This window comes from Rana temporaria, chromosome 3, assembly GCF_905171775.1.
Source record: "Rana temporaria chromosome 3, aRanTem1.1, whole genome shotgun sequence".
NCBI classification, from domain to species: Eukaryota; Metazoa; Chordata; class Amphibia; order Anura; family Ranidae; genus Rana; species Rana temporaria.
Window position 1 is genome coordinate 340,380,254 of NC_053491.1, and position 24,379 is coordinate 340,404,632.

The 24,379-nt window shown below is 43.1% G+C and overlaps 1 protein-coding gene across 1 annotated transcript in view; it reads right to left on the reverse strand.

Moving 5' to 3' along the window:
- Positions 1–24,379, reverse strand: part of GALNT10 (polypeptide N-acetylgalactosaminyltransferase 10) — a 344,668-nt gene that overhangs the window by 68,819 nt on the left and 251,470 nt on the right. The gene's annotated exons all lie outside the window — the stretch shown is intronic.

A 24,379-nucleotide genomic window follows, 5' to 3' on the forward strand; every position in this document is an offset into this window, starting at 1 on the left:
ATCAACTTGGCTAGATTCAGCCTGCTCATACATGGTTCGAATTTTGGCTGGTTCCTGCTGAACGAGCCGATATTCAAAGGGTCTATGGCCAGCTTTAGGAACCTAAAGGGTATGTCACACTAGCTAGGTTATGTTATGTTACTAGGTCTTAATCTTGGACTGCATACCTTTCACAGCTTTGGTACCAGTAAAGTGGAGCTAAGACAATAATTCTTATTGCATGCATCTGGAACAGCCTTTTTGGGACATCTAGCAAAAGGCTTCTATATTTAATGTCTGAAATGCCTAAACGAACACTTCTCAGTTCAGAAGAGCAAAGATCTACTCTCAACCACTTGCAAACATGTTGAGTATTAAACCATAACAATAGGTAAGCATAGGTATATGCATAATTAGTAAGGCATATGCTGACACTTCTCTGCCACTAACTGCCCATAACAATTCAAGTCCTTTATTTTGTCAATGCTTCTTCACAGCAGACAATGCATCTCCATATAGACTATAGTCTGAGGGTGTACCATGGCCTCATATTTAATTATAAATCCAAAAGTGGTACAAAGGACTTCATAAAATATCCAAGATTTTATTAAATTTCATAAGTCTTTTTTATTATGAGTTCCTTTGCACTTTTGGATTTATAATTGGATTTTTACTTCCCAGTGTGCCCCAAGGATTGGCGTTGTAGCACTGGGCACACTTCAGTGTGGTATGCGGTCTACATCAGCGTAATATGCCTCAGATTTAGAAACGCTGAATCTCATTTCTGATGCTTCAAACTCTGCAGCAAATCAGTAAGGAGCTGCAGTACACAACTAGACACAGCTTAAAGGGCAGTAGTGACAACTGGAAATTTTTAGAAGCAGAAAGCAACCCACACAAAAACTGTTCCCGTACAATAGAAAATCCACTTGACCAACTACTTAATTGTTCCCTACCTAAAGAGGAAACAAGTCTTTCAATGTGTGAGTGCTAATTTTGACATACCTGTAAATTCCATATCTTGGAGTACAGGATAAAGAAATAGATTTCTCAACTATGGGTTATATGTCAGTACCATCAGGTGATTAGACACTGGCAAAATGTTTGCTTGGAATGCTCTCCATTGTTTCCATATATTCCCAGCCATTCCCTGAGGTTTTCATTTTTTTTAGCAAACAGTAAGGTGATTACAGAAAAAAATTGAGGGACCGGTGTCCTGTACTGTACTCCAAGATATGGTAAATATAAATGTTTGCCATGTTTTCAAAGCAGGACATGGAAACAAGAATGACATTTCCACAGAAAGCAGGTAGAAGAGTCCCAAGGAAGCTAAATTGAATAGCTTCCAGGATTCCTTGTCCTTATGCAGTAAAAATATTTTTTAGAGTTTTCTTTTTGTTTTGTGAAGCGCATGTCACATCGTTGATGTATTAGACCCCTTTCACATTGGGGTGTTTTTCAGGCAGTTTAGCGTTAAAAAAAAAAGTGCCTGTAAAGTGCCTGAAAGAAGCTGCATCTGCAATCCCAATGTGAAAGCCTAAGTGCTTTCACACTAAAGCGCCTGAAAAATGCCTCAGGGTGAAAGGGGTCTTAGCGTTAAAAAAAAAAAAGCGCCCGTAAAGTGCCTGAAAGAAGCCTCATCTGCAATCCCAATGTGAAAGCCAGAGTGCTTTCACACTGAGGCATCAAAAAAGTCCTGCAAGCAGATTCTTTGCAGTGCTTTAGGAGCAGTGAATACACCGCTCCTAAAGGGCTCCTTCCAATCGAGGTGATTTTTTTTAACGCAAAAGCGCCTGAAAAACGCCGCAGTATGAAAGGGGTCTTAGTAGAGTTTTACCAGCGTTTTTCAGTGTGAAAGGGCTCTGAAAGCACTCAGGCTTTCACATTGGGATTGCAGATGATGCTTCTTTCAGGCGCTTTTTTTGAATGCCAAAGCACCTGAAAAACCCCCCAGTGTGAAAGGAGTCTTAATGTGATATTTTATTCTCAATATTTTAATACTATTTGTCGATTATGTATTCTGAGGCTGTAATTGGTATGTCAGGGAATTTTATATCTGATATGTGACCCTTGTTGCTTCTAGCACTGGGATGGTGGAGCTGCGGCAAGTATTTTTATACACTGTGGGTTTAGGCAGTTTTTTTCCTCGGAGGCTGCAGTGTTTAATGGTGTCCCCGGGTATGTGTGGTGCTGGTGACACTGAATGGGAGTTCCAGTGTCTTCCATTTCTGACAGCAGCTGTGAATATTTAAGTGAGGATTGATGTTGGCTTATTTAAATAGTGAATAAAAGACAAGATACGTGTGCGTGTATATAAGACCTTGTTTCCCGGAGCAAGGGAACTGCTTCCAACCTGAGAGGTACTCAGAGCTTCCTGCAGCAATATCCCTGCTGCTTGCCCCAAGTTCCCGTAGTTCCCCATAGCCATGTGAGGATATTTCCCTTCAGAGAACTTATAGAATTGATATGGCCTGAGGTGTTTCAACATGTCCAGTATGAAGGAGCCACAATAACCCAAGCACTAACCAAGTTCTTGTGACTGTGTCTCTGAGGTATAAGGCAACAGGTGAGACAGCAAGTGGCCAGCTTGCATTGGTGGTGGAAAATGGCAGAAAATCAAGGCACTATGGGCCAGATTCACAAAAGCGATACGACGGCGTATCTCCTGATACGCCGTCGTATCTCTGTTTCTATCTATGCGACTGATTCATAGAATCAGTTACGCATAGATATCCATAAGATCCGACAGGTGTAATTGTTTTACACTGTCGGATCTTAGGATGCAGTACCGCGGCCGCCGCTGGGGGGAGTTTGCGTCGTAAACCAGCGTCGGGTATGCAAATTAGGAGTTACGGCGATCCACGACGGATTTTCACGTTCGCTACATCACCGCTAGTCTAGTTTCCCGTCGCAAAGTTAGTCGTCGTTTTGGGTGCCCTAACTTTAGTCAGAAATCGTATTGCTATCTAAAGTATGGCCGTCGTTCCCACGTCGAAATTTAAAATTTAACGTGGCTTGCGTAACACGTCCGGGAATACGGAAGTACGCTACGCGCGTCGCCGTTCGAAAAAAATGACGTCACGGCGCGCAAAGCACGACGGGAATTGCGAAACTGAGCATGCGCAGTAGGTCCGGCGCGGGAGTGCGCCTAATTTAAATGGCACACGCCCATTTGAATTGGCCCGCCTTGCGCCGGCGTAGTTTTCATCGCAAGTGCTTTGTGAATCAGGCACTTGCGATGAAAACTTGCGGCGGTGTAACGTATCTACGATACGTTACGCCGCCGCTCCCCTACGTGAATCTGGCCCTATATCACTAGCCAAAAAGGAATGTATGGTAGTGAGGTAGAAGAAAATTCATGAACTTTAAATAGGTAAACGTGATAACTTTATCTATAAGGCCAAAGGGAGAGGGACAATAACAGCCAGGATAAATACACTCAGTGTAAATTACCCCTGTATGTGCCTTTAAAACTGCTTGTGTACTTTGCACTGTGGTGTGCCTTGCAGGATAAAGGATATGATGACACGTGTACTAGAGATCTCCCATACTGATCCAACAAGACTTGTACATCCAGAAACCGGTCTGTAAAGACACAGGGAAGTCCTATCTTACCCTGTTCATGTCACTGGTGCCTTTCACAGTGGGCATACCCCTGAAGGGATCCTTAAGGTTTTAGTGCTCTAGATCAGTGTTTCTCAACTCCAGTCCTTAAGACGCCCCAACAGGTCATGTTTTCAGGCTGTCCATTATTTTGCACAGGTGATTTGATCAGTTTCACTGCTTTAGTAATTACCACAGCTGTTTCATCTGAGGGAAATCCTGAAAACATGACCTGTTGGTGTGCCTTGAGGACTGGAGTTGAGAAACGCTGCTCTAGATGTGGACCACGGCCCTGAACCTGAATAGTACACTGTTACTAACTCACTCATTGTACCATGTATAAAGATGAGCACTGAACACAGAATCCAGAGCCCAAAGCAAGGCTGGCCCTGTTGTCGGTCTGGTTACAGTTCTCAAGATGGCCACCGAAGCCAACATATCTGTAAAATTAAAGTAAGCTATAAGGCAATAGGCAGTGAGATCTTAGTAGAAGATCAAACAAGTCGAAAAATAAAAAATAAATTATTCTCCAACGGGTGAAGGGGTCCATCACCTAAGGCAGGCATGTCCAAAGTCCGGCCCGTGGGCCAAATGCTGCCCCCCTGTTGATTTAATACAGCCCCCCAGGGGATTTGGATATATACATTGTTTGTGGCCCCCCGGGCCACAGAAGATATATACGGTATTTATCGGCGATGCCTTGGAGGGGACAGGACGAGCGCCGTCAGATTACATGAAGAGAATCTCCTGTTTACTCAGCAGCGTCTGTATTGGAAGTCAGTCTACTGGGATGCCATTGGACGACTGTTCTGTCTATCATAGGAGGCGGGACTTTGTATTAAAGAGATCACAGAGTAAACAAGAGATTCTCCTGTTTGTAATCTGTCGGCACTCGTCCCGCCCTTCTCCCTCTGCCCTCCGAGGCTGCAGATGGGCATCGATCAGGATGCACTGATGGCAATGTTAAGGCTGCATTCATGGCACATGTGAGGCTGCATTTATGGCACATGTGAGGCTGCATTGGTTGCAATGGTTGCAATGGTAAGGCTGCATTCATGGCACATGTAAGGCTGCATTCATAGCACATGTGAGGCTGCATTTGTGGCACATGTAAGGCTTCATTGGTGGCAATGGTAAGGCTGCATTGGTGGCAATGGTAAGGCTGCATTGGTGGCAATGGTAAGGCTGCATTCATGGCAATGGTGAGGCTGCATTCATGGCAATGGTGAGGCTGCATTCATGGCAATGGTAAGGGCTGCATTCATGGCAATGGTAAGGGCTGCATTCATGGCAATGGTGAGGCTGCATTCATGGCAATAGTGAGGCTGCATTCATGGCAATGGTAAGCCTGTGCGTGTTATATACCAATAAATACGGTATATCCAAATAACACGCCCAAGCTCATCCTTAGTCCTGAGCAGCGCTCTGGGATTCGTTGGTGCTACAAAAGAAATATATACAGTATATCCAAATAACACGACCGAGCTTATCTCTTCACCACACACAGCCACAAAGGCAAGATAATTCTTGTTGGGCCATGTATTAGTGCTCAGACGAACACACTTAGGCCGAATTTTAATGGTTCAAAGAATGTCAGGCAAAATAGTCGGCCCTCACGCATGTTTACTTCATCAAATCTGACCCTCTTTGAAAAAAGTTTGGACACCCCTGACCCAAGGACACTAGCGAAAAACTGAAGCCTCGTACAATGCGTACACTGAGAGGCGCGGCAAAGCTTTTGCCAATCACCTCAGGGTAGTGGAATATACTCCACGGTCTAGTAATCAATTCCTGTGTCTAGTACTGTACAGGTACGATAAAAAGTTTTGCCTTTACATACACTTGAACGGCTTTAAATTAGCAAATCCTCTGCCTAGCAACAGGGAACTTTACACCCATAATGCTTCCACCATATTAAATGTGCTATACCTATTTTGCGTGAAGTGAATTGTAAAAATCAGGCTTCTTTCACTGCTGCACACCTCTGCGGATCAATATTTCTCTCCTCTAATGTTTAAAAAAAGAAAAAGCGGGGAAAAAACCCCAAGAACAACTGTATAAACTTTTTTCTTACAGTCCTCTGGGGCCCTGTGGCAGACATTAAAGCTTTACGGCATTAATAATTTAGGAGATGTGTTTGGCTTTCAAGGAATAGATATGGCAAGAGTGGTCTCAGTGGGGAACAGAGTGATCAAATGGATGCGTTTTGCCAGACCTGCTAACAGATACAGTGAAACAAGTAGCAGTGTAGAAAAATAATGAGGCATGCTCCATATAATATGTCAACACATAATGCCGGAGTTTTACACAGTCTAGGCATATTCTTTCAGACTGTGCTTTTGATGGAAAACGTGGTGTGACTCTCTGGCTATATTTGGAATGAAAGAAAAACATAAAGTTGTGATCATGATGTACTATGGCTACCAATAGTGGCCATGGTTGTTTGTGAAGGGAAGCGGATTTAAAAAGTTGTGCGACTCTTCATTAACCACTTCCATACCAGGCACTTACGCACCTTCCCGCCCAAGGCAATTTTCAGCTTTCAGCACTGTCGCACTTTGAATGGCAATTGCGCGGTCGACTCGTGCGACGTGGCTCCCAAACAAAATTGGCGTCCTTTTTTCCCCACAAATAGAGCTTTCCTTTGGTGGTATTTGATCACCTCTGCGATTTTTTTTTTTTGCGCAACAACTAAAAAAAGACTGAAAATTTTGAAAAAAAATTACGTTTTTATTTTTTTCTGTAATTTTTTTTTGTAAATAGGTAAGTTTTCTCTTTCAATTACGGGCACTGATATGGCGGCACTGATGGGCACCAATGAGATGGCACTGATGGACATCGATGAGGTAGTACTGACGGGCACAGATGAGGTGGCACTGATTGGCGGCTCTGGTATGCGGCACTGATGGGAACACATAGGCGGCATTGATGGGCACACATAGGCGGCACTGATGGGCACACATAGGCGGCACTGATGGGCACTCATGGGCGGCATTTATGGGTGGCACTGATGGATGCTTATGGGTGGCACAGATGGGCACTGATAGGTGGGCACTGGGCATGGATGGGCACTGTGGGGTGGCACTGATGGACACTGTGGGGTGGCACTGATGGACACTGTGGGGTGGCACTGATGGACACTGTGGGGCAGCACTGATCTACCCATGTTGCCAGTCAGTGCCCATATGTGGGCACTGATTGGCATCTTTTTTTTTTTTTTAAAAAGCTTTTTTTTTTTTTTCAAGACTTTTTTTTTTATTTGCCCTTCCCTGGTGGTCCAGGGTGGGCTTCCCTGGTGGTCCAGTGTGGCGATCCGAGGGGGGGCTGCGCTGATAAACAATCAGCGCGAACCCCCCCTGTCAGGAGAGCATCCGATCGGCTCTCCTATACTCGCGTCTGTCAGACACGAGTGAGGAAGAGCCATCAACGGCTCTTCCTGTTTACATCGTGATCAGCCGTGGTTGGACACGGCTGATCACGTGGTAAAGAGTCTCCGTGAGAGACTCTTTACCGAGATCGGAGATGCAGGGTGTCAGACTGACACCCCGCATCACCGATCGGCGCGCGCGGCATGAAATCCTGCAGGACGTCCATGGACGTCCTGTCAGGATTTCAGAACCACTTCCCGGACGTAAATCGGCCATAGGCCGGGTGGGAAGTGGTTAAAGAGGAAGTAAACTTCCTCTGTAGACATTTACCTATAGATAAGCCTATAATAAGGCTTACCTATAGGTAGTGTAAATATCTCCCAAACGTGTACCATTTAGGGGATATTTACATTACATGCAGCCAGTGACATCACTGGCGCATGCGCTCTGAAGAAAAGGCCACGGGTGCCGTTCCTTCCGAGCCCTGTGGCGTGAACGGCGGCTCTCGCGTGCATGCGATGCATTTGTCTTGCAGGTTGTCTTTTTTGGTTTTTAAAGCGTTTACAACCTTTAAGGTCTATGAATTATCCACTGCTTGACAACTACAACTATTCAAGGATTTGTGATCATAATTAAACAGTCCTATTATATATTACAAAATTGTGCTGCCAAATGAATAAAGAGATGACAAAGTTATCAAACTTTCTGACTGTCATGTTACTGGAAGATGCCTAAGAAATTCCCTTCTTCGGTTCTGAGATCACCAATATGATGCTTGCTTGTCTCTATTCTCAACTCGAAAATATATAAAGACACATAGGGGCAGATCCACAAAGAAATTACGCCGGCGTATCTATTGAAACACCGGCGTAATTTAGAAATTCCCACGTCGTATCTTTGTTTTGAATCCTCAAAACAAGATACGACGACATCTCGGCGTGATCCGACAGGCGTACGTCTTCGTACGCCTTCGGATCTTAGATGCAATTTTTCGGCGGCCGCTAGATGGCGTTTCCGTCGTAATCCACGTTGAGTATGCAAATTAGCTATTTACAACGATCCACGAACGTACGTCGGCCCGGCTCATTTTTTTCCGTCGTTTGCGTTCGGCTTTTTCCGGCGTAAAGTTAAAGCTGCTATATGGTGGTGTACTCAATGTTAAAGCGGTGGTTCCCCCTTAAAAACAACTTTTTTTTATTCCACTGCCCCCCCACATTCCATCACGATTAAGGCACATATTTTTTTTTTCCTGCTGTACATACCTTACTACAGCATATTCACCCGTGCATCCGGGTTGCGAGTCCCGCGGGAGTGGGCGTTCCTCACATGCTGTTGATTGACGTTTTGCCCAAAAACGAGCTCCCCCCCGTCGCGTAAGCCGCATCACGGTTGGCGAAAGGAGCCGAACGGCGAGTCGGCGCTATACTGCGCATCGCCGTTCGGCTCCTTTCGCCAATCGTGACGCGGCTTACGCGACGGGGGGAGAGCTCGTTTTTGGGCAAAACGTCAATCAACAGCATGGGAATAGACGCCCTGACGTTGCCGCGTTTACCAAGTGTAAGGATCCGGATATCCGGACGTACGCCTATACACAGTCCGGCCGGCTGTGTCTTTTTTTATTCTGCTACCCAATTTTATGTCCGCTCGATGCCTATTTTATCTTTGGAAAATGTAAGTAAGCATTTAGCTTTTCTATGTTACAATAAACCAGCGCAGTATTACGCTATATTCCTCTCTTGGTGTTTCCTTTGTACCTATGGAGCCTGGATTTTAATGGTGATTACTAATATATGGATACTGCTGGTTGAAGACAATCTTGTGGGCTGCTGCTGGATTTGATTTCATGCTTATTATTTACTGAATTCTGGTAAGAGTCAGTATTATCTGTGGTGGAGGTCTCCCGTTTGTTCTGAACACAGCGTGGTCGTCATCACTGTTACCTAAAGATTCCTCTCATCACACACCTGTGGACTGCTTTATAACCGCTTGGCTCGTTTGGACTGTCAATGTGTCCTTATTAATTATAGAGACATTTATGCCATTTAGTAGTTATTCACAACTTGCACTTACTTCATTGATGGTGCTTACCACCATACATTGAATTATTTGATTTCACTAGTCACTGGTGTTTCACCATATTTATATTAATTCCAATTAGCGCGACTTCTCTTTTTTACTATGTTTGTTTGTGCTGTATGGCACACTTAAGACGCGGCTGATAACATATTTTTGCACTACATGCTGGGTCTGCGCAACAATTTTTTCTTTCTTTTTTCAGCATGTGAGGAACGCCCACTCCCGCGGGACTCGCAACCCGGATGCACGGGTGAATATGCTGTAGTAAGGTATGTACAGCAGGAAAAAAAAAATATGTGCCTTAATCGTGATGGAATGTGGGGGGGCAGTGGAATAAAAAAAAGTTGTTTTTAAGGGGGAACCACCGCTTTAAGTATGGCCGTCCTTCCCACGTAAAATTTTGAATTTTTTGCGTCGTTTGCGTAAGTCGTTCGCGAATAGGAATTTGCGTAGAATGACGTCACCGTCGTAAGCATTGGCTGGTTCCGGTTTAATTTCGAACATGCGCACTGGGATACCCCCAGGGACGGCGCATGCGCAGTTAAAAAAAAACGTTGATTACGTCGGGTCACGACGTATTAACATAAAACACGCCCCCATCACAGCCATTTGAATTCCGCGCCCTTACGCCGCGAGAGATACACTACACCGCCGTAACTTACGGCGCAAATTCATTGAGGATTCAAACCAAAGCAAAGTAAGTTACAGCAGTGTATCGTATCTTAGATACGCTGTGCCCGGGGCGGATGTATGTGGATCTGCCCCTTAATCAGTAAACTAGAATTTTCATCAAGAAGTCAACAGTGGCAGCCCCCTCCCTACCTCTCTTGTGACAGCTCTACTTTAAGCAGAAAAGCTGCCATTTTTCCAGAATGTCATTTTATGAGAAAGATCAACATGTTATCAGAAGACTGGGATATTGGAAACATGAGATATTAACCACTTCCATACCGGGCCTATTCTGGCACTCCATGTAAAAATCATAATTTTTTTGCTAGAAAATTACTCAGAACCCCCAAACATTATATTTTTTATTTTTAGCAGACACCCCAGGGAATAAAATGGCGGTCATTGCAACTTTTTATCTCAAACAGTATTTGCTCAATAATTTTTCAAACGCCTTTTTTTGGGAAAAAAAAAACGGTTTCATGGAAGTAAAAATAACAAAACAGTAAAGATAGCCCAATTTTTTTGTATAATGTGAAAGATAATGTTACGCCGAGTAAATAGATACCTAACATGTCACGCTTAAAATTTGCTCACACTCATGGAATGGCACCAAACTTCAGTACTTAAAAATCTCCATAGGCGACGCTTTAATTTTTTTACAGGTTTCCAGTTTAGAGTTACAGAGGAGGTCTAGTGCTAGAATTGTTGCACAGGCTCTAACGCACGCCGTGATACCTCACATGTGTGGTTTGAACAGCGTTTATATATGTGGGCGGGACTTATGTACGTGTTCGCTTCTGAGCATGAGCTACCTGGGACAGGGGCGTTAACTTTTTTTTCTTTACACTTTTTTTTTTATCACTTTTATTCCTATTACAAGGAATGTAAACATCCCTTGTAATAGGAATGGTTAGTGACAGGTCCTCTTTATGGAGAGATGCGGGGTCAATAAGTCACCACATTTCTCCTCCAGGCTGGAAAGCATGAGACCGGGAAAAAAAATTCACTGATCTCATGCTGACATTGTTTACTTCCGGGAACCCGGGCGTGACGTTATAACGGCGCGCCCGGGCCTCCGACTGGAAATCTCTATCGTTGCGCGAAGGACGATTCTTTCTCCGGGCCTCCGATGGCATGGGAGAGCCTGGAGAAGCACAGGATGGCAGCGGGAGGGGGATGTCCCCTCCCGTCGCCTATAAGAACGTTCAAGCGGTGGAACTGCCACTATGATCATTCTTATCGAGCACAGAATCGCCGGCTGAAAAGATGGATATCTAAATGATGCCAGTAGCTGCACCCATCATTCAGATATCCCCCCCAAAAGTCCAGGACATCATATAACGTCCAGCGGTAGGAAAGTGGTTAAAAAGATTGGAAAGTTATTGGTGGAAAAGTGTAATGGAGAAACTATATTTTATAATAAAGTGGAGAAACAGTGCACTTATCTAGTACAGAAAAGAAAGCTGCAAACTCAAAATGTTTATACAAAACAAAATAGCATAGGTAAAAGATGGAGTTGCGCTAGTATTTTATACCGCCATGTTACCTGAAGATAAACTGCCACATTATCAGAAAGGATGACTTGTTATGAGAGAGACTGATGTTACAGATTTCCTCAAATATATACATTTATGCATATTATGTAGTGTACAGTATATCTATTATTTTACGTGTCAGCACTTAAAACACATCGCCCCCTTTTCTTCCCCCGCAATTTATTTATTACAGCGGCATCAATTAATGCAGTGCTTTACACACATACAGTGCCTTGAAAAAGTATTCACACCCCTTGAAATTTTCCACATTTTGTCATGTTACAACCAAAAGCATAAATGTATTTTATTGGGATTTTATGTGAAAGGCCAACACAAAGTGGCACATACTGTATTTATTGGCGTATAACGCTCACTTTTTTACCCTGATAATAGAGGGTAAACTGTGCCTGCGTGTTATACGCAGGGGGCTGTGGAACGTTTTTTTCCTGAAACTTCCCTCTTAAATTTAGGGTGCGTGTTATACACCGATAAATACGGTAATTGTGAAGTTGAAGGAAAATGATAAATGGTTTCATTTTTATTTTTACAAATAAATATGTGAAAAGTGTGTCGTGCATTTGTATTCAACCCACTACTTTGTAGAACAACCTTTCTATGCAATTACAGCTGCAAGTGTTTTTGGGTATGTCTCTTCCAGCACATCTAGGGAGCGACAGTTTTGCCCAATCTTCTTTGCAAAATAGCTCCAGCTCTGTCAGATTGAATGGCGAGTGTCTGTGAACAGCAATTTTCAAGTCTTGCCACAGATTCTCAATTGGACTTAGGTCTGGACTGTGACTGGGCCATTCTAACACATGAATATGCTTTCATCTAAACCATTCCATTGTAGCTCTGACTGTATGTTTAGGGCCGTTGTCCTGCTGGAAGGTGAACCTCCACCCCAGTCTCAAGTCTTTTGCAGACTTTAATAGGTTTTCTTCTAAGATTGCCCTGTATTTGGCTCCATCCATCGTCCCACCAACTCTGACCAGCTTCCCTGTTCCTGCTGAAGAAAAACATCCCCATAATATGATGCTGCCACCACCATGTTTCATGGTGGGGATGGTGTGTTGAGGGTGATGTGCAGTTTTTGTTTTTCGCCACACATAGCGTTTGGCTTTCAGGCCAAAAAGTTTAATTCTGGTCCCATCTCACCAGAGCAGGTGACTTCTGAAGGCAATTGGTCCCACTAGATTTTAGTTAGGGGTATCAGAGTAAATGGGGGGGGGGGGGGGACACACACACACCAATGCACGCTGCACTTTTCAGATATTTATTTATAAAACAATTGCACTGTATATTGTACATTCACATCAGTGCCTGCCCTTAAGGAGCTTCCATTCTACGGTACCTAACTCACATTGATATATACACATACTAGGGCAAATTTAGATAGGAGCCAAATACCTATTAGCATGTCTTTGGAGTGTGGAAGGAACCAGAACACCCAGAGGAAACCAACTTAGGCATAGGGAGAAAATGCAAGCTCCAGGCAAGTAGTGCCGTGGTTGGGATTCGAACCATCGACTGTAGTGCTGCTAGGCGGAAGTGCTAACCATAGTTAAATGCTTGTTAATTTTAGGAGGCAGAGGAATGTGCTACATTATTTATCGTATTCTTTGCTCAGGCAGGCTCCGGCACTCCTTTTCCTGCCACTTCAGGCTGTGGGTGGTCCCTTTGCACCATACCATTCAGTTATGGACTATTAGTCCTGCAATGTATATGAAGAGGTATAGACACGGGCAGGAGTGCCTTGGAAAAAAGGTTTGGGGAACAGGTCACACACACATCTAGGGAGCCTGCCAAAGCATGAAATAAGGTAAGTATTGCAGCTTATTCTTCTCTCCCTAGTTTAACCCCTGCATTTTGGGGGGTAGGCACTGCAAAGGTTTTTCTTATTATGCCCAGAGTTGGGCATTAGGAAAGTGGATTCTATTATTTTCTAAAGGCAGTGGCTTTCAACTGATCGGACTGCCTTTTTGGTGCTCCCTTTCTTCACCTCATTTTGCAGAGCCCCTCATGGAGCTGTGTGTTATATTGTCATGTTACCAAAGAGACTGCCATGTTCTAATGAAAGTGGTATAGTGTGCGTTATCACTCTTGCCCATTCTTGTACATATGCAGTGCTGTACAGGGCCTGGCCTGGCAATCACAAACCTCTGCAGTTCTTGAAACATTACAGGTAAGATAACAGACACACAAAATGCTTGAGAATGTCGGGCAGAAGAAAAGCTAACCTGTGGTGGTATGGTTGATTATCTTAGGATTGCCCCAGAGCGGTAATGTTATTGTATTAACAAAGCTGCAAAGGGAGGGAAAAATGCCAATGCTCTTGTATGGTAATTCACTAATAAAGCATGAGTCTGCCATCCAATTCAGGAGAATTGGCATGTCTGCCTTAATGATACGAATATGAGGAATGCAACAAAGAAAACTACAATTAACTAAAAACTACATTACATACCCTGGCAGAATTTGGTGCCATTTACAATGCTTCACTTCCTGTTCTGCCAACAACCATTTCATTTGACAGGTATTGAGGGTTAAACACAAAGCATGACAGGATGTGACAGGAATTTTATATAAAACGGAGCCTTGACTAGTAGTAAAATCCCAAATATTATTTCACCAGACAGGAAGTGAGGGACAATCTGCAACCATTGAGATCGAAGAAATAAAAGCCTACAAGGGTTCTAGCCTTCCCCCTACTCTACTAAAAAAAATACTTTTTTCTCAGTATGTGTTTTTATATGATATTTTCTCTCAGTTCCAGTTATTTGGAACATGTTACCATGACAGCGGGACAAAATCTCTCTAAGTGCACCCTAGATAGCAGTAAAAGTCTGACGGGGTTTCATTGTTGTTTCTCAATCTATCCAAGACTATAAAAAACGAATGTTTGTAGGACACATACTTTAAAGTTTATTTATAAAATAATGTCCATGTGTCAATCATTTTTAAAATAAATAAAACCTGCATTAATACGTTTTTAAGCATTTAAAGAATGTGTTTATATCAAATTGCTCAAAAACCATTACTGTTATTTTTAACCGCTTAAAGACTGCCTACCACAGATACAGTTGTGCTCATTAGGCCTCGTACACACTAATCAAGAAGTGGAAAATTAGGGGTTCTGTTGAAACCAAACCTCGGTCAGGTAGACCAACTAAAATTTCAGCAACAACTGCCAGGAAAATTGTTCAGGATGCAAAGAAAAACCCACAAATAACTTCAGGTGAAATACAGGACTCTCTGAAAACATGTGGTGTGGCTGTTTCAAGATGCACAATAAGGAGGCACTTGTAGAAAAATGGGCTGCATAGTCGAGTCGACCAGAAGAAAGCTATTACTATGCAAGTGCCAAAAATAAAAGTATCCCGCTTACAACATGCCAAACAGCACAGAGACAAGCCTCAAACCTTCTGGCACAAAGTCATTTAAAGTGATGAGACCAAAATTTTGCTTTCTGGACACAACCATAAACGCTACATTTGGAGAGGATGATGAAAGGTACACCGTTCCTAGTGTGAAACACGGAGGAGGATCTCTGATGTTTTGGCGCTGTGTGAGCTACAAAGGCACAGGAAATTTGGTCAAAATTTATAGCAAGATGAATGCAGTATGTTACCAAAAAATACTAGAGGAACATTTGCATTCATCAGTCAGGAAGCTGTGCATGGGACATACTTGGACATTCCAGCACGACAATAAACCAAAACACAAGGCCAAGTCGACTGTCATTGGCTACAGCAGAATAAAGTGAAGGTTCTGGAGTGGCCATCTCAGTCTCCTGACCTCAATATCATTGAGCCACTCTGGGGAGATCTCAAATGTGCAGTTCATGCAAGACAGCCCAAGAATTTTCAGGAACTGGAGGCTTTTTGCCAAAAGGAATGGGCAGCTTTACCATCTGAGAAGATAAAGAGCCTCAAATCCACAAATGCCACAAAAGCTGTCATTGATGGTAACGAGGGCAATACACAATATTAAGAACTGGGGTATGTAAACTTTTGATCAGGGTCATTTGGGTAGTATTTGTTGTCATTGTGGTTCAAAAAGAGTAAACTAACCATGAGTGAAAGAAAAGTTTTTGTGTTATCATTCATATTCTCTGAAAAATAGCCAATAAATCATAAACTCTGCCAGGTTATGTAAACTTATGAGCACAACTGTATACTGCGGCAGGGCATCTCTATTGCACAAAACAACATACCTGTACATCATGTTCTGCAATAGACAGCAGGGCCATGCATGCGCTGATTGGACAAAGAGGGAGCCAATCAGCGGGTCTGGCAGCGCGATGTCTGCCAGGACCCACCAATCGTTCCCCAGAGGCAGAACAAACGAGATATGCCTATGTAAACAAGACAGATCGCTGCTCTGACAGGGAAGAATACAGTGATCTTATGTTTCTGCTAAGCAGATCTGTGTTCCCCCAGTCAGATAATCCCCCACACAGTTAGATAGCACCTCCTATGGACACACTTAACTCTTTGATCTCCCCTGATGTTAACCCCTTCCCTGCCAAAGTCATTAGTACAGTAACAGTGCATATTTTTAGCACTGATCACTGTAATAATATCACCGATTTCCAAAAAGGTGTCAAAAGTATCAGTTAGGTGTCCGATCCATCTTCTGCAATTTTGCAGTACCGCTAAAAATCGATGACTGCCACCATTACTAGTAATAAAAAAAAATGCCTTAACAATATTCCATAGTTTGCAGACGCTATAACTTTTGCGCAAACCAATCAATATACACTTGTTGGGATTTATTTTACCAAAAATATATAGCAGGAACAATTTTCATACTTTTGGCTCTGTGTGCCACCAGAAGAAGATTAAAACAAAACAATGCAAACAAATTTGAAGTGCAGACTTTCAGCTTTAATTCAAGGGGTTGAACATAAATATAAAGTACAAGTTTTAGGAACTGCAACGATTTTTACACACAGTCCCTCCAAATGTAATTGGACAAATGAATATAACCATAAATAAAATGTAAATTTTTTATATTTTGTTGAGGATCCTTTACTGGCAATGACTGCCTGAAATAAAAAATGTGTAACACTGACAAACCATGACCTTAAAGCGGAGCTCCACCCTAAAGTTGAACTTCCGCTCATCGGAACCCTCCCCCCCTCTGGTGTCACATTTGACACCTTTCAGGGGGGAGGGGGGTGCAGATACCTGTCTAAAGGTATTTGCACCCACTTCCATCCACACAGTCTGCGTGTAGACTGCGGGCAGGACGTCAGATCCCGTCACCGTCCCCCCACGTTGTGTTCTGGGAAACACACAGCTCCTAGAACACAACGGGAACCAGTCAGCACGGCGCAGCGCAGCCCGACTCCTCCTCTGCTGCCTACGGCGCTGGACTCCAGGACAGGTAAGTGTGCTAATATTAAAAGTCAGCAGTATTTGTAGCTGCTGGCTATTAACCACTTAAGCCCCGGACCAAAATGCAGGTAAAGGACCAGGCCTCTTTTTGCGATTCGGGACTGAGTCGCTTTAACTGACAATTACGCGGTCGTGCGACGTGGCTCCCAAACAAAATTGGCGTCCTTTCTTTTGGTGGTATTTGATCATCTCTGCGGTTTTTATTTTTTGTGCTATAAACAAAAATAGAGCGACAATTTTGAAAAAAATTCAATATTTTTTACTTTCTGCTATAATAAATATCCCCCCCAAAAATAAATATATATATATATATATATATATATATATATATATATATATATATATATATATATATATATATATATATATATATATATATATATATATATATATATATATATATATATATATATATATAAAAAAATGTTTTCCTCAGTTTAGGCCGATTCGTATTCTTCTACATATTTTTGGTAAAAAAAAAAAAATCGCAATAAGCGTTTATCGGTTGGTTTGCGCAAAATTTATAGCGTTTACAAAATAGGGGATAGTTTTATTGCATTTTTATTAATTCTTTTTTTTTTTTACTACTAATGGCGGCGATCAGCGATTTTTTTCGTGACTGCGACATTATGGCGGACACTTCGCACAATTTTGACACATTTTTGGGACCATTGTCATTTTCACAGCAAAAAATGCATTTAAAATGCATTCTTTATTGTGGAAATTACAGTTGGGAGTTAACCACAGGGGGCGCTGAAGGGGTTATGTTTCACCTAGTGTGTGTTTACAACTGTAGGGGGGTGTGGCTGTAGGAGTGACGTCATCGATTGTGTCTCCCTATAAAGGGGATGACACGATCGATGCAGCCGCCACAGTGAAGCACGGGGAAGCCGTGTTTACACGCGGCTCTCCCCGTTCTTCAGTTCCGGGGACTGATAGCGGGACCCCAGCGGCGATCGGGTCCGCGGGTCTCGCGGTCCCGGAGCTTCGGACTGGGTCGCGGGCGCTAGATGTAAAGGACATGCCGGTACGTCCATCTGCCCAGCCGTGCCATTCTGCTGACGTATATCGTCGTGCGACGGTCATTAAGTAGTTAATTTTTTTTTTCCGGCGGACATCCGCTTTAATGATTAAAGTGCAAAAAAAATCAAATATGATGCAATAAAGATGAAAAAGGAACAATAAAAATTATCAATAGTCCAAATGTCCCAATTCCACATCAATAAAGTGAACTCAAAACGTGTACTGATCCAATGTTCAATTTGTGAAGACACCCAGTGCTCCCCACAGGACAGGGTAAGTATATTTGCTTACCATATTTTAAGACTCTGCAGGGTCTATCTGCGCATTAGTGAGCTTTCACCCCTCACTATGGGCTCAACCGCATCCACTACCCAGCCTGCTTAATTGGATTTCACAGGCGTATATTCCACAGTTATCAGTTAACCACTTGCCGACCGGCCACCGCCGTTATACGTCGACAAGTTGGCTTGGCTGGGCGAGAGCACGTAATATGACGTCCTCTCTCCCAGCCGCCACTAGGGGCGCGCGTGCCCCCCGCTCGCCCCCGACTCCCGTGCGTGTGCCCGGCGGGCGCGATCGCCGCCGGGCACACGCGATCGCTCGGCACAGAGCGGGGACCGGGAGCTGTGTGTGTAAACACACAGCTCCCGGTCCTGTCAGCAGGGGAAATGCTGATCTTCGGTTCATACAATGTATGAACCGAGGATCAGTGTTTCCCCTAGTGAGGCCACCCCCCCCACAGTAAGAACACACCCAGGCATACTTAACCCCTTCCCCGCCCCCTAGTGTTAACCCCTTCACTGCCAGTGGCATTTTTATAGTAATCCAATGCATTTTTATAGCACTGATCGCTATAAAAATGCCAATGGTCCCAAAAATGTGTCAAAAGTGTCCGCCATAATGTCGCAGTACCGAAAAAAAAAATCGCTGATCGCCGCCATTACTAGTAAAAAAAATATAATAAAAATGACATAAAAATACCCCCTATTTTGTAAACGCTATAACTTTTGTGCAAACCAATCAATAAACGCTTATTGCGATTTTTTTTTACGAAAAATATGTAGAAGAAAACGTATCGGCCTAAACTGAGGAAAAAAAATGTTTTTTTTATATATTTTTGGGGGATATTTATTATAGCAAAATGTAAAAAATATTCATTTTTTTCAAAATTGTCGCTCTATTTTTGTTTATAGCGCAAAAACTAAAAACCGCAGAGGTGATCAAATACCACCAAAAGAAAGCTCTATTTGTGGGAAAAAAAGGACGCCAATTTTGTTTGGGAGCCACGTCGCACGACCGCGCAATTGTCTGTTAAAGCGACGCAGTCCCGAATCGCAAAAAGTACTCTGGTCTTTGGGCAGCAATATGGTCCGGGGGGTAAGTGGTTAAGGAAACTTCAAAGTCACACATTCATCATATGAAAGAGGAAGATAAACTCATTGTTCAACATTCTTTTAAAAGCACACAGGAGTTTATTAAAAGTTGTACTTACAACAAAAATTATAAAATTAGGCTAAAAATGGAAACATTTGTTTTTCCAGCACCCGCCACGAGTGTTTGGACGTCACTGCTGCTCCTTGCCTATCCTGAAGTACGTTTCGTCCAATGAGACTTCTTCTGTGAGGCAGTCTGACTGCCTAAAGTCTGGAACCAATGGATATTACCAAAGACTGGGTTTCATTCTTTGATACTTTGCCAGGCTCTAACTACAGCTGCTTCATGTTGTTCTATGTGGGTCTTTCTGCCTTTAATTTTGCTTCAGCAAGTGAAATGCATGCTCAATTGGGTTCAGAACAGGCGATTGACTCGGCCATTGCCAAATATTCCCCTTTTCCTTCAAAAGCTCCTGGGTTGCTTTTGCAGTGTGTTTTGGATCAGTGTCCATCTGTACCATAAAGTGCCATCCAATCCACTTTTGCTACATTTGGCTGAATCTGGGCTGACCGTATATCTCTAAACACTTCAGAATTAACCCGACTGCTTCTGTCACATCATCAATAAATACCAATGACCCAGTGCCACTGGAAGCCATGCATTGCCATGCCGTCACACTGCCTCCACCATGTTTTACAGATGATGTTGTTTGCTTTGGATCATAAGCTGTTCCAAGCCTTCTCTACACTTTTTTCTTCCCGTCATTCTGGTACAGATTATTCTTCGTTTCATCTGTCCAAAGAATGCTTTTTCAAGAACTGGTCTGGCTTTTTCTTTTTGATGTTTTTGGGCAAAGTCTAATCTGGCTTTTCTATTCTTTAGACCCCATTCACATCTAGGCGTTTTTACGCCTGTAGCGCTACGCCTCTGCCGCCAGAGGGCTGGAAATACATGTCCCTCTATGGAGATGGTTCACATCTCCACGCCGAACGCCGGACGCCTGTCGCCTGCGGCGTGAAAAAAGGTCCCGGACCTTTTTTTCAGGCGTCTTCGAGCGTTCGGCTAGGAGATGGCAATCATCTCCATAGAGGGGGTCATCTTGGGACACATCTAGGCGGACAATACCCGCGTTTTGTCGCCGCAAATCGCGGTACAAAACGCCGCTATTTTTACCGCGATTTGCGGCGACAAAACGCCGCGATTTCGTCCGTCTAGATGTGAATGCAGCCTTAGGCTTTTGAATGGTTTACACCTTACGGAACCCTATGTATTTGCTCTTGTGAAGTAATCTGATTGTAGACTTTGACAATAATACACCCACGTCCTGGAGAGTGTCCTTCACTTGTCTGGATGCTGTAAATAGGTTTTTCTTTACCATAGAGAAGATCCTGCAATCATCCACCACTGTTGTCTTCCGTGGACGTCCAGGCCTTTTTATGTTGCTGAGCTCACCAGTAAATTCTTTCCTCAGAATGTACCAAACTGCTGATTTGGCCACTCCTAATGTTACTGCTATCTCTCAGATGGATGCGTTTCATTTTTGAAGCCTTACAATGGCCTGTTTCACTTGCATGGACAGCTTCTTTGAACACATGATGTAGGTTCACAGCAATAGATTCCAAATGCAAATTCCACACTTAGAATCAACTCCAGACCTTTTACCTGCTTAATTGATGAAAAAATAATAAAGGCCTAGCCCACACCTGGCCATAAAACAGCTTTTGATTCAATTGTCCAATTATTTTGGTCCCTTGAAAAAGGGAGGGGTGGCTATTCTTTTTTTTTTTTTTAAATCAAAGATGTTTATTAAGAGAAACAAAAACATTTTTCTTAAACAGAAAAGAAAATCACAGCAAGTACACAGCTCATAGACACATCACCGAAACATTCTGCCAGTGCAAATGACAGTTCACACAGATAGTACAGCAGACTCCCATACAACATACAACCTCAGTCCGAGGCAACCGTTTAAAAGGCACTAGCCCCACTGGAATACCCACATCCTCCAAATGCTATACACAGCATATTTCCAAAGAATCAACCTCCCCACTTTCTGGCTGCCCCCTATGGCTGACTACCCCCCCATCTTATCTAAGCAGCCTATCCATGACCAGATCTACTGGGGATAAGCCAGGGGAATCTAACCATGGAGCCCACACTTGCTCAAATTTTCTTGAGCACCCCCTGTGTTGATAAACGGGGTGGCTATTCTTAAGAGCTGTAATTCCCAAACCCTTCCTCTGATTTGGATGTACATACTCTCAAATTAAACCCTAGAGCATGCACTTTTAGCCCATATCCATTATATAACTATACAGTGGAACCTCGGATTGCAAGTAACTTTTGCGAGTGTTGTCTCACAAAACAAGCACGATTCAGGCCAAAGCGGTGTGCAGTACCGATATTGTCCTGAGGTGGGGGGGGCGCCGGAGCCGAGCAGAGCCAAACGGCACCGATCGCAGCCGATCTGCGCCATTTGGAAATGCACGGAAAGGCCCGAGGACAGCTCGGCTGACCTCAGCAAATCTCGGGGACGGAGTCTTTCCGAGGTTTGCCAAGGTCAGCGGAGGTGTCCTCTGCCCTTTCCGGCCATTACCGAGGCTCTCCGGCGCCCCCCCCCTCTGGCCACATGCAGTATTGCATGCCATTGAAGTCAATGCGGAACTAATTATTTTAGTTTCCATTGACTTCAATGGGGAAACTCGCTTTGATATGCAAGTAATTTGGATTATGAGCACTTTCCTGGAACGTATTATGCTTGTAATCCGAGGTTCCACTGTAGTTTGAATATGTTTTGGTAAATACCTGAAAAAAAAATTGTGCCGTTTCCAAAAATATATGGACCTAACTGTATAATTAATATTATATATATATATATATATATATATATATATATATATATATATATATATCTATCTATATATATATCAATGGCTCTTCGGCTCTTCCTGTTTACATTGTGATCAGCCGTGATTGGACACGGCTGATCATGTGGTAAAGAGCCTCCGCCGGAGGCTCTTTACCGAGATCGGAGATGCAGGGTGTCAGACTGACACCCCGCATCACCGCCGCCGCCATGTTATCTTGCTGGACGTCAATAGACGTCCAGTCAGGATTTCAGAACCACATCCCGGACGTCAATTGACTATTGACCGGGCTGGAAGTGGTTAAGAATGCTTTAAAAAAAATATATATATTATATTATATATATATATAATATTTTTTTTTTAATTCTTTATTTTTATCAATTTACAAAATGCAAAGTGAGCTAATAGAAGAAAAATCTTCATCAGAAAAAAGCATCAGTTCTTCTAGGTACACATCCACACAGTTTTTGAAGTAACTGGACAGTTAGGTTGTTCCACACATCTTGGAGAACTAACCTCAGATCTTCTCAGAACTAACCTCAGATCTTCCAGGACTCCTTGTTCTTCTTTATGCCGAGGACAGTTCCTAATGACATTGGCTGGGGCCAATCACACACCACCCTGATGGTATGGCATGATGGAGAAATATCTGCCTATATTTCTCAGCATTGAGGACACTATTGATTGGGCAAAGTTAAGGACCATAGACGCAGTGGTTGGCAAAGTTAACTTAATACAGCAGATGAAAGACACATTGTGCTTACTTCCCTTTGGCATCAGAAGATGTTTAGCAGTGTCATCAGCACAGAACTGGCAGAAACCAGTGGAACCTATGTACAGCCTGGAGAAGCCTTGCCATAAGTGGTCTTCGTGGAAGAATTGCAGATAAAAAGCCATACCTCTGATATGGAAACAAGGCTAAGTGACTCAACTATGCATGAAAACACAGGAACTGGGGTGCAGAAAAATGGCAGCAGGTGCTTTGGACTCATAAAGCAAAATCTGAACTATTTGGCTGTAACAGGAGGCAGTATGTTTTCCAAAGGGCTGGAGAGCAGTACAATAATGAGTGTCTGTAGACAACAGTGAAGCATGGTGGAGGTTCCTTGCAAGTTTGGGGCTGCATTTCTGCAAATGGAGTTGGAAATTTGGTCAGAATCAATGGTGTCCTCAATGCTGAGAAATACAGGCAGATACTTATCCATCATGCCATTCCATCAAGGAGGTGTGCGATTGTCTTATTCTGTAGAAGGACAACAACCACAAACGCACAGTAAATGTCATTAAGAATTATTTTTTAGTTAAAGAAGAACAAGGAGCCCTGGAAGTGAAGGTTTGGCTTCCACAGAGCCTTGGTCTCAACATCAAGTCTGTCTGGGATTACACAAAGAGACAGAAGGATTTGAGACAGAAGGATTTGAGGAAACCTACATCTACAGAATATCTGTGGTTAGTTCTCCAAGATGTTTGGCACAACTTACCTGCCGAGTTCCTTCAAAAACTGTGGTCAAGTGTGTCTCGAAGAATTGATGCTGCTTTGAAGACAAAAAGGTGGTCACACCAAATATTGATTTGATTTCTCTCCTGTTCATTTGCGTTCCATTTTGTTCATTGATAAATATAAACTAAATATCACACTTCTATTTATTAAAGCAGTGCTTATTTAAAGGATTTTTTTTTTCAACCCTGCCTAAAACTTTTGCACAGTAGTGTGTGTGTGTGTGCGCATATATATATATATCAGTGGGGCATAACAGTATTTAGTCAGCCACCAATTGTGCAAGTTCTCCCACTTGTAAAGATGAGAGAGGCCTGTAAATGTCATCATAGGTATACCTCAACTATGAGAGACAAAATGTGGAAACAAATCCAGACAATCACATTGTCTGATTTGGAAAGAATTTATTTGCAAATTATGGTGGAAAATAAGTATTTGGTCTAGTCTACAAACAAGCAAGATTTCTGGCTCTCACAGACCTGTATCTTCTTCTTTAAGAGGCTCCTCTGTCCTCCACTCATTACCTATATTAATGGCACCTGTTTGAACTTGTTATCAGTATTAAAGGCACCCGTCCACAACCTCAAACAGTCACACTCCAAACTCCACTATGGTGAAGACCAAAGAGCTGTTGAAGGACACCAGAAACAAAATTGTAGACCTGCACCAGGCTGGGAAGACTGAATCTGCAATAGGGAAGCAGCTTGGTGTGAATAAATCAACTGTGGGAGCAATAATTAGAAAATGGAAGACATACAAGACCACTGATAATCTCCCTCGATTTCGGGCTCCATGCAAGATCTCACCCTGTGGGGTCAAAATGATCACAAGAACAGTGGGAAAAAATCCCAGAACCACACAGGGGGACCTAGTGAACGACCTGCAGAGAGCTGGGACCAACGTAACAAAGGCTACCATCAGTAACACACTACGCCGCCAGGGATTCAGATCCTGCAGTGCCAGACGTGTCCCCCTGTTTAAGCCAGTA